The following is a 15,639-nucleotide window of genomic DNA, read 5'->3' as shown; positions in this document are numbered from 1 at the left end:
ACAAATGTTACACTGTGTGATTTGGTTCAAGAAAGTCAGAACGGTCATAAGTTGTAAGAGCTATACTTTAGACTGTTGACTTATAAAATGACACACGGTCAGTGACCTGTTTGACTTGTACAAACTTCAAACCTCCCACTCATCAATTTAGAAAGAGCTCTTTCCCATAAGTGAAAGTATATAAATATTTTCCCTGGTCACCACTTAGAGGAGTGATGTATCTAATCATATGAGTAGTAAAGCACGTACAGAAATTCTGTAGTAAAGCATGTACAAAAGTGTGAAATTACTAAAATCCTGTCTTGTTCTATGCCTAGTTCTCCCAGCTCTCCCAGTTGTCAGAAATGTTCTTCAAAATGCTAGTACTTTTCTTAATGATTCTTGTGTCCTTATAGTGAATGTGCTGATAATTTGTCAATGCAATAATTCCACAATGATTGAGCTGCTTTTGCGGTTGCAAAACAAGAGGCCAACAGCTGACTCACAACTAATTCAGCAATGAGAACTTGCAGCAGCCTCCATGTTCTTTTGGTATTTTGCTCCTGTTTCTCTGTCCTCCTTGCTGTCCCATGTTTGTGCTCTTCCTACTATTCATAACCCATCCAAATTCTGAAATATGAAGTCTTGTTCTCATTTACCCCCACATTTGTTCACATCTGTGGTCTTCTACAAGGGTGATCACATCACAGTAGTCACTTTAGCCCTGCAAAGGGCTCCAAGAAGTTAAATCAATGTTCTTGTAAAGCAACGAGCTTGTATAGCTGTGAAACCTGGTGGCTGGTTTACGGTGGGGGCTGCTCCTTTTGATTGGTCAGTGATAGGCAAACTTTGTTCATGGTCTAGATAAGACTGGAAGAATTCTAGGCTGGGTGGGGGTAGAGTGAGCTGAGTGGATCCGGGTCAAAACTGACCCGGATTGAGAAGTCTGGAGAAATCTGTGTGTGTGTGTGTGTGTGTGTGTTCAATAATTCTGAAGGAATGGGCCAAAACTAGGAGATACCCGTTGCTGCAGAAGCAAAAGTCCAGGGGGTGGAGCTTATCTAGATCCAACTCCTCCCACCATCGTGTTTTCATTGGTCTGAAATAATTGCACTACGCAGGAGGAGTTGTATCAGATCAGCCATTCCAAATCACTGTTGCTGTCCTAAATTGCTATTCTTATTTACTCACATTCCAATCACGAATGTGAAAGTAAGTTCATAATAAACCAGTTTTCATCTTGCTAAAGCTAGTAACTAGTTTCCTTTGGTGATCATACAAAATCTGACTGTTTCTGTTTGCACAAACACTGTTAAGTTTATCTAATCTAGATGTTTAAGTAAGTGACGGTAAAAACTGATGTTAGAAAACGAGCAGTTAGCTAAACAGAATACAGATGTATTAAATACTTATGTATGTTGTGTTCTTCATATTGGACATAAACTTTTAAATGAATTAGTGTTTGCTGTAGTTACTTATAATGTGTAATGGTTGTGCTGTTCGGTACCGCATGGACACCGAGGGGGATTGTTATTCAGTAGTGCATGCATGTAACGGCCATGATCCTCATTAACCAGTTCACTGAAAAACTTCACAACTAATATAATGCTATTTATATTTTTCCATCCATCTATAGATGCATATCACGGTTTTGAAAAAAGGACAGACGCTTTCAGTTGTGCAGTGCACTACATGTTGCAGTAAATACCACTGTCCATTCTGCACACCTGAAGGGTACCGTTCTAACGAAAAAAGTATTTTTTATTAAAGGTAAAAAAAAATTTAATAGTACATATTGATCATTATTCCTGTCCACTTTTACGTTTTCTTGTAAACTTTAAAAAAAGTGTATTGTGTTATTTAAATAACATTTAAAGAACATTTTGATCTTTAAACAGTAAAAGTCTTAAGGGTGAATTTATTAGATTTATATTTCCTGGTCGTACAACGTAAGCGACACGTAGGAGGAGCTGGATTGGTGTCAGGTCCTGCACTCCCCGATCTCGCCACCAGAGGTCTGACTCCCCGGAGTTTTAGTGTGGCCCAGCTGTCTGTCATTCCAACTGATTGAGAAGCATATTTAACACTGCCAGCCCTCTTGCTCGTTGCGAAGTATTGTCATTCTTTCGTAATTTGCATACCGAATGTTTACCTCTATAGTCTCTCTGTGTATGATTATCTGCCTGGTTCTCTTGACGTTGCCTTTGCCTTGCCCTCGACATCACCTGTTATCTGGATTATTCGACCCCTGCTTGTACGACTACGTTTTCTGGATTGTCCTCTATTAAACCTTTTGACCTGCACAAGTGCACATGGATCCCAACCTGCCTCATGATTCTGATACGTTACAATTAGATACAGCTCCACCTGCCCCCTGGACCGACCAAAAGAAACTATGGACAGTGGGAGGAGTTGGATCTAGATCCAGCTCCACCCCCTGGACTTTTGATTCTGCAGCGACGGGTACTTGAAAACTAGGGGTCAGGAGCGGATCTACGGGCGGGCCTGGGTGGGCCAGGCCCACCCTGATTGGCAGCTGGGCCCGCCTAATCACAAGCTTATAATACAGTTTTCCGTATGAAAATTAATGAAAATAAACTATAATTGCTGCAGGATGGCGCCTAGCGCACGAGTCATTTAATGACCATACACCCCGCCCACCCCAAACAACTTTCGTTCGTTTTCGTTTCGTTGATTGTTTGCACACGCATAGACGCTACAGATGATATTCGGGAGCAGTGGCGTGCACAGACATTTTGGGGGGCAAAATGCTGCTGCCCGTCTTTTAACAGGTTCACGCAAGAGGGAGCACATTACTCCAATCCTGGCCTCCCTCCACTGGCTGCCTGTACATTTTAGATTTCATTTTAAGATTCTTTTATTTGTTTTTAAATCTTTAAATGGACAGGCGCCTCCATACCTCACCGAGCTACTTCACCCTCACACCACCACAAAAAAAACAATAAGGGCTCAGCCATAAGCCAACTGAAAAAGATGGGTTTTTAGATGTGCCTTGAATGTAGTGATAGATGGGCAAGCACGTAACTCAAGCGGCAGACTGTTCCATAACTTCGACCCAGCCACACTAAAGGCCCTATCACCAATAGTGCGCAACTTACTGGTAGGAACTTTGAGCAAGTGCAGCTCTGACGAGCGCAAGGTGCGTACTGGAGAGTATGTTTGAAGGAGACTACTGAGGTAGGATGGTGCACAGCCATGCAGAGATTTAAACACCAGCACAATGACCTTGTACTGAATACGATACTGGACAGGGAGCCAGTGAAGATGTTCCAGAATGGGCGTAATGTGCTCCCAGGATCTGGTATGAGTCAAAACCCTCGCAGCTGAGTTTTACACATACTGGAGCCTGTTCAACAGCCGAGCCGGGAGTCCATGCAATACAGCGTTACAGTAGTCAACCCTAGATGTCACGAATGCATGAACAATAGCCTCAGCAGCAGTATGGGAAAGAAATGGTCGGATCCTAGCAATGTTCCTTAAATGAAAGAAGGCCGTCTTGCAGATGTTCTTAATGTGTTGTTCGAAGGAGAGGGTTGAGTCTAGGATGACTCCCAGATTTCTGATCTGGGTTGATGATGTGACAGTAAATTCAGGAATAGAGACAGCACTATTGCCAATCTTCTTGAGTGTACCTGGAGAACCAATTAATATAGCCTCTGTCTTGTTACTGTTTAGACTCAAGAAGTTCTCCTTCATCCATGTCCTCACATCAGCTAGACACTTAGTCAGAACAGGAGGCGGTAGACTGACAGAGGGTTTAGTGCATATGTATATCTGTACATCATCAGCAAAACAGTGGAACTGTAGCCCATGACCCCTAATAATGTCACCAAGAGGGAGCAAGTACAGTATAAAAAGTAGTGGACCAAGCACTGAACCCTGAGGGACACCATGTGACAAAATGCACGACTCAGATCTAAAACCTCCAATTGAAACAAACTGTTGCCTATCTGTAAGGTAAGACTGAAACCAAGAAAGAACAGTTCCAGATATGCCAAACAGATTACAGAGCCGAGTTAGTAATGTCTTGTGGCAGACTGTGTCAAATGCAGCGGTTAAAAAAATATATATTACAAAAGGAACATGTAATGAAAAAAAAATAAAATACCAAACTCAACATTGTGTGTGTGTGTGTGTGTGTGTCTGTGTGTGCACGCGCACATGTGAATTCATGCACGAGTTGCATGTCACACTCAGATCAGAGTGGGCCTTGCAAACATAGGCATAACGTGTGTGTGTGTGTGTGTGTGCAGGTGTGTGTGTGTGTGTTTAGGTGTGTGTGTGTTTGTGTGTGTGTGTGAGTGAGTGTGTGTGTGCACGTGCACATGTGAATTCATGCACATGAGTGGCATGTCACACTCAGATCAGAGTGGGCCTTGCAAACATAGGCATAACATGTGTGTGTGTCTGTGTGTGAGCGAGTGAGTGAGTGTTTAGGTGTATGTGTGTGTGTCTGTGTGTGTTTAGGTGTGTGTAGATGTGTGTGTAGGTGTGAGTGTGTCTGTGTGTAGGTGTGTCTGTGTGTGTAGGTGTGTGTGTGTGAGCGAGTGTGTGTGTGTGTAGGTGTGTGTGTGTGTCTGTGTGTGTAGGTGTGTGTGTGTGTGAGTGTGTATGGGGATGTTTTCTGTCTGATAGATGAATATATTCTGAATACCCATTCATTTCCTGTGACGGTCACGCTTGACCGGCAACAACACAGATGTAAAACGTTGGTTTAAAACACTCAAAATTCAATAAAAAAGATGATCATCACTTTTATATGTTCCAGTGTATAGTGTGGAGGATGGCATAAGGCCTTGCAGCAATCAGATGTAAAACACAATATTTATGAGTGGTTTAAGTTGTAAATCGGTCAGATTTGACCCGAACACGACATGAATTTGTAAGCCTACATACTGTACATTAAAAGGGGTTGATAACATGTTTATTCAGCTAAACATGATATTTGAAATATAAGCCAACATTTAGTACATTTAACCTCACGGACGTAATTTGGGGGGACTTTTTCAAAAGCCGGTTTTGGTCCTCTGCAGTTTTAACGGTTAAAAAGAAATATTTAAATAGCGACGAATCTAGCACTAGGACCATGCAGAAAACGACCGCTCCGAGCTCCGCTCCGGTAACACTTCACGTTCCTAAAATGAATTTTCCATGAAGCAAACCTGGCGACTTCGTGGCTGCATCCATGTAAACACACGTACGATTTGTAATTCACGTTTGAAAACTCGTTCTCGCCCCTACTGTGCAATTTGGGTAGGAATACAGCCGAGCTAAACTATCAAGTTGAAAGTCATCATAGTTTGCTTACCCATTTTGACCCAGTTCCCAACCCAACTTTAAGAATAGATTAACGGCGATAATTTTTATATCGCCCGATAAGAGTATCAAATTAACGAACGCCGTTAACGGCCCACCACTAATAGATATATATATTTTTTACTCATTTTTATTATATTGGTGTGATTGCCGACTTTATGCATTGTACAACACTGTGTCAGCTACGGTTGTTTTAAAGTGCTCTATAAATAAAGTTGAAGTTAAAACGCGCGGGGGCGGTGATAGACTTCGACAGCGGTAGTTTGACACTAAATGGCCGGGGGGTCGCTATACACGGGGATACTGTGATGGCAGAGAGGCCGTGTACTGTAGCCGTACGACAGGCGGGGAGTGACGTGACAGCACCGCCTAGTGTGGACCCGGTCCGCGATTTGTGGGAACGTAGCTGTGCGGGGTTGTCTGAATCGCAGAGTCGGTCATTGTGGTAACTGCTCGAGCGTTTCAAAGGGGTTTTCGTTGCTAGCGAGCGTGAGTGCTCCAGGACGGGGCTTGCGGTTCACTCAATTGATACAGAGGACGCGTTACCTGTTCGGCTGAGGCCGTACCGTCTTCCCCTTGCAATGCGTTTGACAGCAGAACAACAGATCAAAGAGATGGCCGCCGCGGGGGTGATAGAGCCGTCGAACAGCTCGTGGTCCGCTCCGGTTGTGCTGGCTAAAAAAAAGGACGGCAGTTGGCGGTTCTGCATCGACTATCGTCGGTTGAACGCGGTGACTAGGACCGATTCGTACCCCATGCCGAAGGTCGACGACACGCTGGAACAGCTTGCGGGCTCGGACTGGTTCAGTTTGCTAGATTTTCGCAGTGGGTATTGGCAGGTTCCTTTGGCGGGCGAAGCGAGAGAAAAGACAGCGTTCTCTATTGGCACGGGTCTGTGGCAGTTCACCGTCTTGCCGTTTGGGCTCTGTAACGCACCGGCAACGTTTGAGCGCTTGATGGAGCGAGTGTTACCGGGGGTCGCTAGGGAAAAGTGCGTGATTTATCTAGATGATGTGTTGGTGCACGCCACCGGTTTTGAGGCTGCATTAGCCAACCTGGAGCTAGTTTTAGGCCTTATTAAGGAGGCGAGCCTCTCGCTTAACCCGGCAAAGTGTAACCTGCTGCAACGACGGATCAGTTTCCTCGGTCATGTAGTTAGCGGTGATGGCATCGCGACTGACCCGAGCAAGACAACATCTGGACAAAGAAGACTTCTGGTGTTGTTTTATGGTCAGATGAAACAAAAATTGAATTGTTTGGCTACAATGATGTGTCCACCATTTGGCGTAAAAACGGAGAAGCCTTCAACCCTAAGAACACCATCCCCACTGTCAAACATGGTGGTGGGAACCTAATGTTTTGGGGGTGTTTTTCAGCCAATGGACCAAGGAACTTGACCGCAGTAAATGGCACCATGAAAAAAGAGCAATACATCAAGATTCTCAACAACAACATCAGGCAGTCTGCAGAGAAACTTGGCCTTGGGAACCAGTGGAGATTTCAGCACGACAACGACCCAAAACACACAGCCAAAGTGGTGAAGAAATGGTTAGCAGACAAAAACATTAATGTTTTGCAGTGGCCCAGCCAGAGTCCTGACTTGAATCCAATTAAGAATCTGTGGAGGGAGCTAAAGATCAGGGTGATGGCAAGGAGAACCTCCAACCTCAAAGAGTTGGAGCTCATCACTAAAGATGAATGGACAAAAATACCAGTGGAGACATGCAAAAAGCTGGTCAGCAATTACAGGAAGTGTTTGATTGCTGTATTAGCCAATAAAGGCTTTTCTATTAATTATTGAGAAGGGTATGAATGCCATTTTTTGTTCAAATGTGAATAAAAGCTGAGAAATATTTTTTCCCACTGTGACGCTCGGGGGTCGGCGAAGGACGAGACACAGAATCCTGCCTTTTTGACTTACGTCACTTTTAATCATACAATGATTGCGCAATAGCGCACGGATAACAAAACACTCACACAGCAACGTGTAGACTTTAGACAACAACGAGCACAGGACACTGCGCGAGCGCACATTAAATAGACAGACCACATTAGCCCCATGTGATTACGAGACGATTCACAGGTGAGACACATTATTCACACAACAAAGCTATCACCACGAAGTTCCGAAAACGCAGACAGAGCACGTGGACAACGTTTACACACGCCCAAAAGGGAGGGGCCGGGGTCCTCAACGTGACAGACGCCCCTTCCAAGGGCACTACCCGTCCCGGGGTGCCAACAGGACCGAGTGCCCCGAACCCACGACGATGGGCGGATCCGACGCGCTCAGTCCTGCGTCTGGGAGGTGACTGCCCTCGGAGAAGCGTCCGCCACGGACCGCCTAGAACACCCTCCCTGGGAACATAGGGGAAAAGACGTTAGACACGTTACACGGGACATTCACAAACACGCACACAGGCACATTGACACATAGAGGAACGAATGGGAAAAATGGGTTAGGAATACACACGGGAAGACTGACGAACACTGGCACAGACAAACACATAACAGGCGCCAGGCTTCGCGCCAGGAGGAGAGCGAGCAGGGGGGAGAGGTCCGGAGCTGCGGGTGCTGCGTTGGGCAGTCCTCCTCCTGCCTTCGCTGCGGGCTCTCCGCCAGGTGCAGCGCGGTGGGCAGACATGCCCGGTGCAGCGCGGCGGGCAGACGTGCCCGGTGCTTCGCGGCGGGCAGACGTGCCCGGTGCTTCGCGGCTGGCGGACTGGTCGAGTGGGCCGTGTGGGTGGTCCCCTTCTGTCTCCATCTCCTCCTCTCCCTGGCTCCACTCCATGGACTGCTCCGGGCTGCCACCCCGGGAGCAGTCCATAGCACTGTCGCGAGCGGAAGAGGGCGTCCGCTTCCCTCTCACGGTCTCCGCAGACCTCTCAGAGGGGGGAGGGCTCTCCTCCTCCTCCACGGAGTAGGAGCCCTCTGACGAAGGGTACTCCCCCTCTCCCTCCTCTGCGGTGCGAGAGGAGCCCACGGGCGGAGGGAGGTAGTCATCGTCCTCCGATTCCTCTTCCGACTCCGCCTCCTCCCTACCGTAGTCCGCGGTGGAGGCGGAGTCCTCTGCATTGTAGATGGACGGAGGGTAGTCCTCAGCATAGTCGACGGTGGTGTCGTCGCATATGGACTGAGGGTATTCCTCATCCTCCTCCCCCTCCCCAACATAGTCTATGGTGGGAGTGGAATAAACGGATGGAGGGTAATCCTCTTCGTCCTCCCCCTCCTCCTCATAGCCCGCACTGGGAGAAGGGCCCACAGGTAGAGGGGGGTATTCCTCCTCCTCTGACTCCTCCTCGGACTCCCCCTCTCCAAACTCCTCCTCCGGGGTCGACGCGGTAGCGCCGACTGTGCAGGCGCCAGCCCTCTGAGGCGAGAGGGCGCGGGAAGGAGAGGGGTTTCGCTTCCTCCACATATCTACCACTCCCTGGTAGAGCTCCGCTTTTAACGCGGGATCCTCGGTCACTCGGACCCCGCGTAGCATGAAGGCGCACACCTGGTCCGACTCCAGCTGCTCCGGTGTAGGGGCGGCGTCTCGGCGCGGTGGAGGGGAAGAAGCGCGGTGATGCCGCTTACTGGGGCGCTGACTCTTCTTTGGCCGAGTCGTATAGCCCGGCATGTTGGTGTCTCTTCGCGGCTCGTCGTTCTGTGACGCTCGGGGGTCGGCGAAGGACGAGACACGGAATCCTGCCTTTTTGACTTACGTCACTTTTAATCATACAATGATTGCGCAATAGCGCACGGATAACAAAACACTCACACAGCAACGTGTAGACTTTAGACAACGACGAGCACAGGACACTGCGCGAGCGCACATTAAATAGACAGACCACATTAGCCCCATGTGATTACGAGACGATTCACAGGTGAGACACATTATTCACACAACAAAGCTATCACCACGAAGTTCCGAAAACGCAGACAGAGCACGTGGACAACGTTTACACACGCCCAAAAGGGAGGGGCCGGGGTCCTCAACGTGACACCCACAATGATGCCTTTTGTACATCATCATATTATCTCCTGGGAGATGTCTGTGTCATTTCCAGTCAAAAATATAATTTCTGGTTAAAAATGTTAAATGAAGATCTTTAATGAAATCATAACCAATGCAGTCTGGTTATTTATATTATAAAACATTTTGTGGATGATTTACATTAGCACAGGGGTGTCAAACTCATTTTCACCGCGGGCCACATCAGCATAATCGTTACCCACGGAGGGCCATATGTAACTTATAAATGTACCTACTCCTTAATGTTAAATACCTCTGAATTTATTACTTATTCAAGTTACAAATATTACAGATATATTTGCGTAAATGTAAAAATTTTTTTGCTTGTTGCTGTTATAATATAAATCCTTTAAATTTGTCAATCAACGATCAAACTATCCAAATGAATAAAGAAAAATTGATCAAATATATCACATTTACTTTGTTCAAAACTTAAAATATCCAATTACTGTGAAAATAGCGATTGCTTCAAAAATGCTCCCTCTGAAAAAGACTGAAGCGCGGCGATTTCTTCAGCCACAACAAAGCAGCTTTTACTGCCGTTTCGTTTGTGGTTGTGAACACATTCTGTTGCGATCGCAGTTTGCTTTTTAATTCTTTGACAATTAGTCGTTTGTTTTTCTTTCTTGCTAATTTTGGCATACTTGGCTCCATGTTTGCTCGCAAAATGCCGACAGATATTGTACTCTTTGACAACTGCCACCGCTATATACCCGTTTTTCTCCTTGAAGCGCAAACATCGCTTTCCCATCTTTCTTGAAACACCTTCCATTTGCATCAATGTCTTCCTGGACATTTTGGGATCATTATTTGTATTTCCCAATTACAGTTTTTGGGAAAAGCGCATCGATATGGAAACATTGCAGTGTTGAGATGCCATCACTTCGCGGGTAACATAATTGTGGGAAACATAGTTTTTGCTCACTTTTACTTCTTTTTTTTGACAATTTGGCTTTTTAAGCTCTCGCGGGCCACATAAAATGACGCGGTGGGCCACATTTGGCCCGCGGGCCTTGAGTTTGACACCTGTGCATTAGCATGAACTATGCAACACTATATTTTATATGGTTTCATACAGTGGGATGCGAAAATTTGGGCACCCTTGTTAATTTTCCTGATTTACCTTTATCAATCATTTAATGTTTGGATTAAAAAAATCAGTTAAATATATCATATAGGGGACAAACACTGATATTTGAGAAGTAAAATGAAGTTTATATGATTCACAGAAAGTGAGCAATAATTGTCTAAACAAAAATAGGCAGGTGCACAAGTTTGGGCACCCAAAAAAACACTTAACCTAATATTTATTAGATTCTCCTTTGGCAGAAATAACAGCCTCTAAATGCCTCCTATAGCTTCTAATGAGAGTTTGGATTGTACCATTCTTCTTTACAAAACATCTCTAGTTCATTCAGGTTTGATGGTTTCCGAGCATGGACAGCTCTCTTTAAGCGACACCACAGATTTTCAATAATATTCAGGTCTGGGGATTCTGGATGGCCATTCCAGAATGTTGTACTTGTTCCACTGTTTAAGCATGGTTACATAAATGTGTCTCTAAACATACTTAATTATAGCATTTTACCCACATGTCTCATATCAAAATGTTCAGAACAATCTCAACTCTCTTCCTAATGAGGTTACATTGACTTAGAGTATTGCATAAATAAATAATATGGTCCTAAACCTGGAAATATGAGGCATATTTTCAAAAATTCTTTCATATTTTATATGAAATTACACATTTACTGAAAGAGATCAATAATATTGTTGCTTGAAATATGTTTGCTCAAGTGTTTGCTTTACAAAAATAGTGAAACATGTAATATATAGTAGTATACAAGTATAAAGTAGTATACAGAAATGTGTACACAAAACTCCAAAAACTACCAGCTAAATCAGCTTAGCCAAAATATATCCACTCATCTAGATTATTCTATACTATTCTTTCACATCTACAAAGCAAACATCTAGGCAAAAGACAAAAACAAAATAATAAAAAAATAAGTAAAAATTATTTTATAAAGAATAAATGACGAATTTTGCACAGAAGCAGTTTCTAGCTAGCCAGCCAGCTAGCCGGCTAGCTAGCCAGGAGGCTAGCTAGACAGCTAGTAACACATCGCGAGCCGATCTGCGATCGTCCGCTATTATAGTGAGCAATATTGCAAAATAACATTCATTTAGCCTTCGATCTGTTATACTTTTCATAAAACCCTTCAGGAAATCAACATAGGTTCATAACCGCTATGTAGTAGTAGTAAGGGCTAGTAGTAGTACTACTAAACTACTGAGCAAAACCGGTGTTACACCGAATTCTGCGACCGTCGAATTTTGTGACCGCAGAGGGCGCTATTTCACAGTTTCAGTTAGTTTCAGTTCACAGGCACGAGCGCTTTACGAATGCTGCGTAAGCTACGCCGACGCGCTTTCTTTTCTTGTTTTGCTGCTGTCCACGAGCCAAAATATGAGAGATGCGTGTATTTACATTTTATGTCGTCTGTTAACAAGAATGTTTCATTACAACATTTTTACACGTGACGACAGGAGTAAAGTCAGCCAATACATACACCTGACAATAGCAAACTTTTCATAAGTAAGTTATGTAAGCTGCTGTCATTTGGACCTCATTCCGAATGGTAATTATACACTTCTGAATAAAATGTTTACATATAGTCTACTAAAACGTTTTTGCTATCACTGTTTTCTGTTATTGTGGAGTCACAGTGGGTGATGTGTTTCCATGGTAGATGTGACCAGTTCTTAATATGTGACCCCACTGAATTTCCACCTATAATCATTTTGAAAACAGCCATGTCTTTCCTGGTGACCTACCATCCCTTCACCTTATTAGACAGAAAAAAAAATTATGAATGGAATGGACAAGTGCACTTTGGAATAGGGGTCACCGATTCTGACGGCTGCCATCAGAATATGTGACCCTACTGATTCTACATGTACAATTATTCAAAACACAGCCATGTCTTTCCTGGTGACCTGCCATCCCTTCACCTTATTAGACAGAAAAAAAAAATCACAACTGGAATGGACAAGTGCACTTTGGAATAGGGGTCACCGATTCTGACGGGGTCACCAAAACTAACTGCACTTTTGTTTGTTTCCCCGAACTTGTATGTATAAATATGTTTTACTCCTATAGCCAATGAACTTTGGTGTTAATGGCGGGGGGCGTTTCCCCCCCATCATCCTCTGTAACTTTAATAACGTTACCATCATGACGCACCTTGACTGTTTTTTTTTTTACAGCAAAGTTAGCTATAGCAGCTGTAAACTTTGACACTTTATTTCTGAACCTATTTCTGAACCTTTCGATTTTTCGAGTACTTTGAGTACAGTATGGATCCTGAAATGGTAAAACAAATCAGAGAACTTATTACCAAAGGTAAATGCCCTGAAAACTTTGACAAGCATCAACGGTACACACTGCGACGGAGAGCGTCCAATTTCTGCGTTAATGGTAAGTATGAATATCATTAGCATTGATATAAGTGTTAAATCTATGAGAAAGCTGTCATTAGCGTTGTTAATAAATGTGTAGCCTAACGTTCGTGCTGTTAGCGTTTAATAATCTGCAAATGTTCTAGAATACTCAATCTCGTTGTCATTGTCTCGATCTTTTCTCTAGATGATGACCTGTTCTACATACGACATAAGGGCACTGACAAAGAGCTAAAGGTCAAAGTTGTGTGTAGTGCAGCGGAGGCCGATGCTCTGTTTGTCGAATTCCCCAGCAGTGACATTGGCGCTCACTGTGGGCAGATAAAAACTAGAGATGCTATATCGCAACGCTTTTATTGGCCTGGCATGTCTGCAGATATTGACAAATGGGTATTTTTTTTTCAACCTTCATTATTAAATTTTTGAAATAACTAATGAAGTTTAAAATCAAATAATATGAATAGTATTTATCTGTTTCTGTTGTGCCATAGGTGTCACAGTGCACAGTGTGTCAGAAGAACAAAAGAGATTTAAAAATTGGCATGGAATACAAGCCAATCAAGGTATACACTGGCATTTTTGTACCAAATCACACTTGTACTCCTTGTACTATATTCATTTTGCATTTACAATTTTAACAGTGGTAAAACAATGGCATTTTAAATGTTTTAACAACTCGTAAAAAAGGAAATTCTATGCCCACACTATTTATCTGGGAGTAGTTTTTGCATCTTCAATTTAAATGATAACAAATCTGGACAACAATCTAAATGAGTAATTCTCAAATCCAGTTCTAGTAAACCACTATCCTGAACAGGTAATATTCCCTGCCTCCAACACATCTGATCCAGCTCATCACTTTATCATCAAGACCATGTTTGAGCTGGATCAGGTGTGTTGGAGGTAAGGAAGAGTTAAAAATTTGTTGGCCAGTGGGCTCCTAGGAGTTTTTGATCTTGATGATGATTTCCTCTCTTTGTTGATATTTCTCCACTCTCAATGAGCTCTGCATCTGACTGTATATACTCTTCTGACTGGTATGAATGATAATGTAATCCATACATAATGCAGTTTTAATGCAAGCAGTTACTGCAGTGAGACATTCTGTGACAAAGCTGATGGAGACTTAATTACACAACAACATTTTATGAACAAGCAACATGTAACATAACAGTAAATCAAAATGGTAAACTTTCATGTATTTATCATTTTGATGTCTTTGAGAAAATAAACAGGAATGCAGAGGTGGAAAGTTAAAGTAAACTATACTTAATCTAATTACTGTATACTTGAAAACATTTGTCCCTATAAAAGTAGATTAGATCATTTATCCCTGATTAGATTAAATCACAGTAATTTTACTTTTACTTGAATTCAGTAGGAAGCACTTATACTTCAGTACTCTAACTGAATTGTCACATCAACAAATTGACTTTATTAAATAGTAATAAACTGCACCCAGCATTTCAGGATTCTAAACTACTTAGTTGGAAACACAAACTATGAAACCTTATATAATCATTTAATCATGAAATACTTGAGGTTTAATGTCAACCTTGTTCCTTTCACAGTTCACAGAAAGATGTGATCAGTCTCAGGAGTCTTTTCTTAATTGATTTACAATGATATAGCCAAGTCAACTCAGAATTACTTTCAGATTGTGATTGCAGATATACAAAAAGCAACTCAAAATAATTACTGAAGTACTTTTCAAATCAATCACTTATTTGCTCTTACTTTAATAATTTACATAATTAATACTTTTACTTGTGGCCAAGTAAATGATCACTACAATGATAGTACCGTACTTCACTACTTTTTGCCTGAATATTGGATTCTGTTTTATGACTGTACCAAACTACCTTGGAGAACTATGATTTGGATGAAAGAAACTTTTCACATGCCTAAAAATTCTATTAGTTTGTTTTTTCCTATGATGAATATTATTCATTAAAAAATAATTACATCTGTTCTTGTCTATTTTGACAGACCAAGGTTCCATTTGAATTGGTCGGAATGGATCTTATTGGCAAGCTTGTGGAGACAGACCAAAACAAGCAGTACATATGTGTCATAATTGACTATTGTACTAGGTGGCATGTACAGGCATATGCACTAAAATCTAAATCTGCAGCAGAGGTCACACAGAGCATTTTAAAGTTTGTTTACCAGTTTGAAGTGCCAAAACGGATTCTGACTGACCAAGGAAGAGAATTTGTCAATGCTGTGAGTATTTTTATTCACATATGATATTTGTACATGCTTTTGTGATATGTAACTGTAACACATTGTATAACTGTAAAAACTACTTTAAAAAGTCATAATTACATTTTAAATTTAAGTTGTCTTTACAAGATTATTGTTTTCAGTAAATACCATTATGCATGGTGTCTACTGTTTCATGTCTATGGCAATTCTTGGGCAATTCATATTTATTTTATTCTTTTCTACTTTCTCAATAGATTAACACACAAGTATGCAAAATACTTGGCATTAGAAGGAGTCTCTGTGCCCCCTATCACCCCCAAACAAATGGGTTGGTAGAGAGACTCAATGGCACTATACAAAGGTAAACGAAAGAGTTTTAAAGTTAGCATGACATTCACCTTTGAGTCGTTGAACAGTGTTGCTCTCTTATGTAGTGATTTACTTAAAAAACAGTGTATCACGACTACTTTTAAAAAATCTAAATGTATATGTGTGTGGCATATTTAGGGCTCTTGGCAAACTAGTGGAAGAGAAAGCAAACAATTGGGACCTGTATCTGGATGCAGTAATGTTTGGACTCCGCACGAAGAAGCAATTAACTACGAAATTCTCTCCATTCTTTTTGATGTTTGGGA

Source organism: Brachyhypopomus gauderio, chromosome 16 (genome assembly GCF_052324685.1).
Source record: "Brachyhypopomus gauderio isolate BG-103 chromosome 16, BGAUD_0.2, whole genome shotgun sequence".
Lineage (NCBI taxonomy): Eukaryota > Metazoa > Chordata > Actinopteri > Gymnotiformes > Hypopomidae > Brachyhypopomus > Brachyhypopomus gauderio.
The sequence above is the reverse complement of the archived record's forward strand: the minus strand, read 5'-3'. Positions refer to the sequence as shown.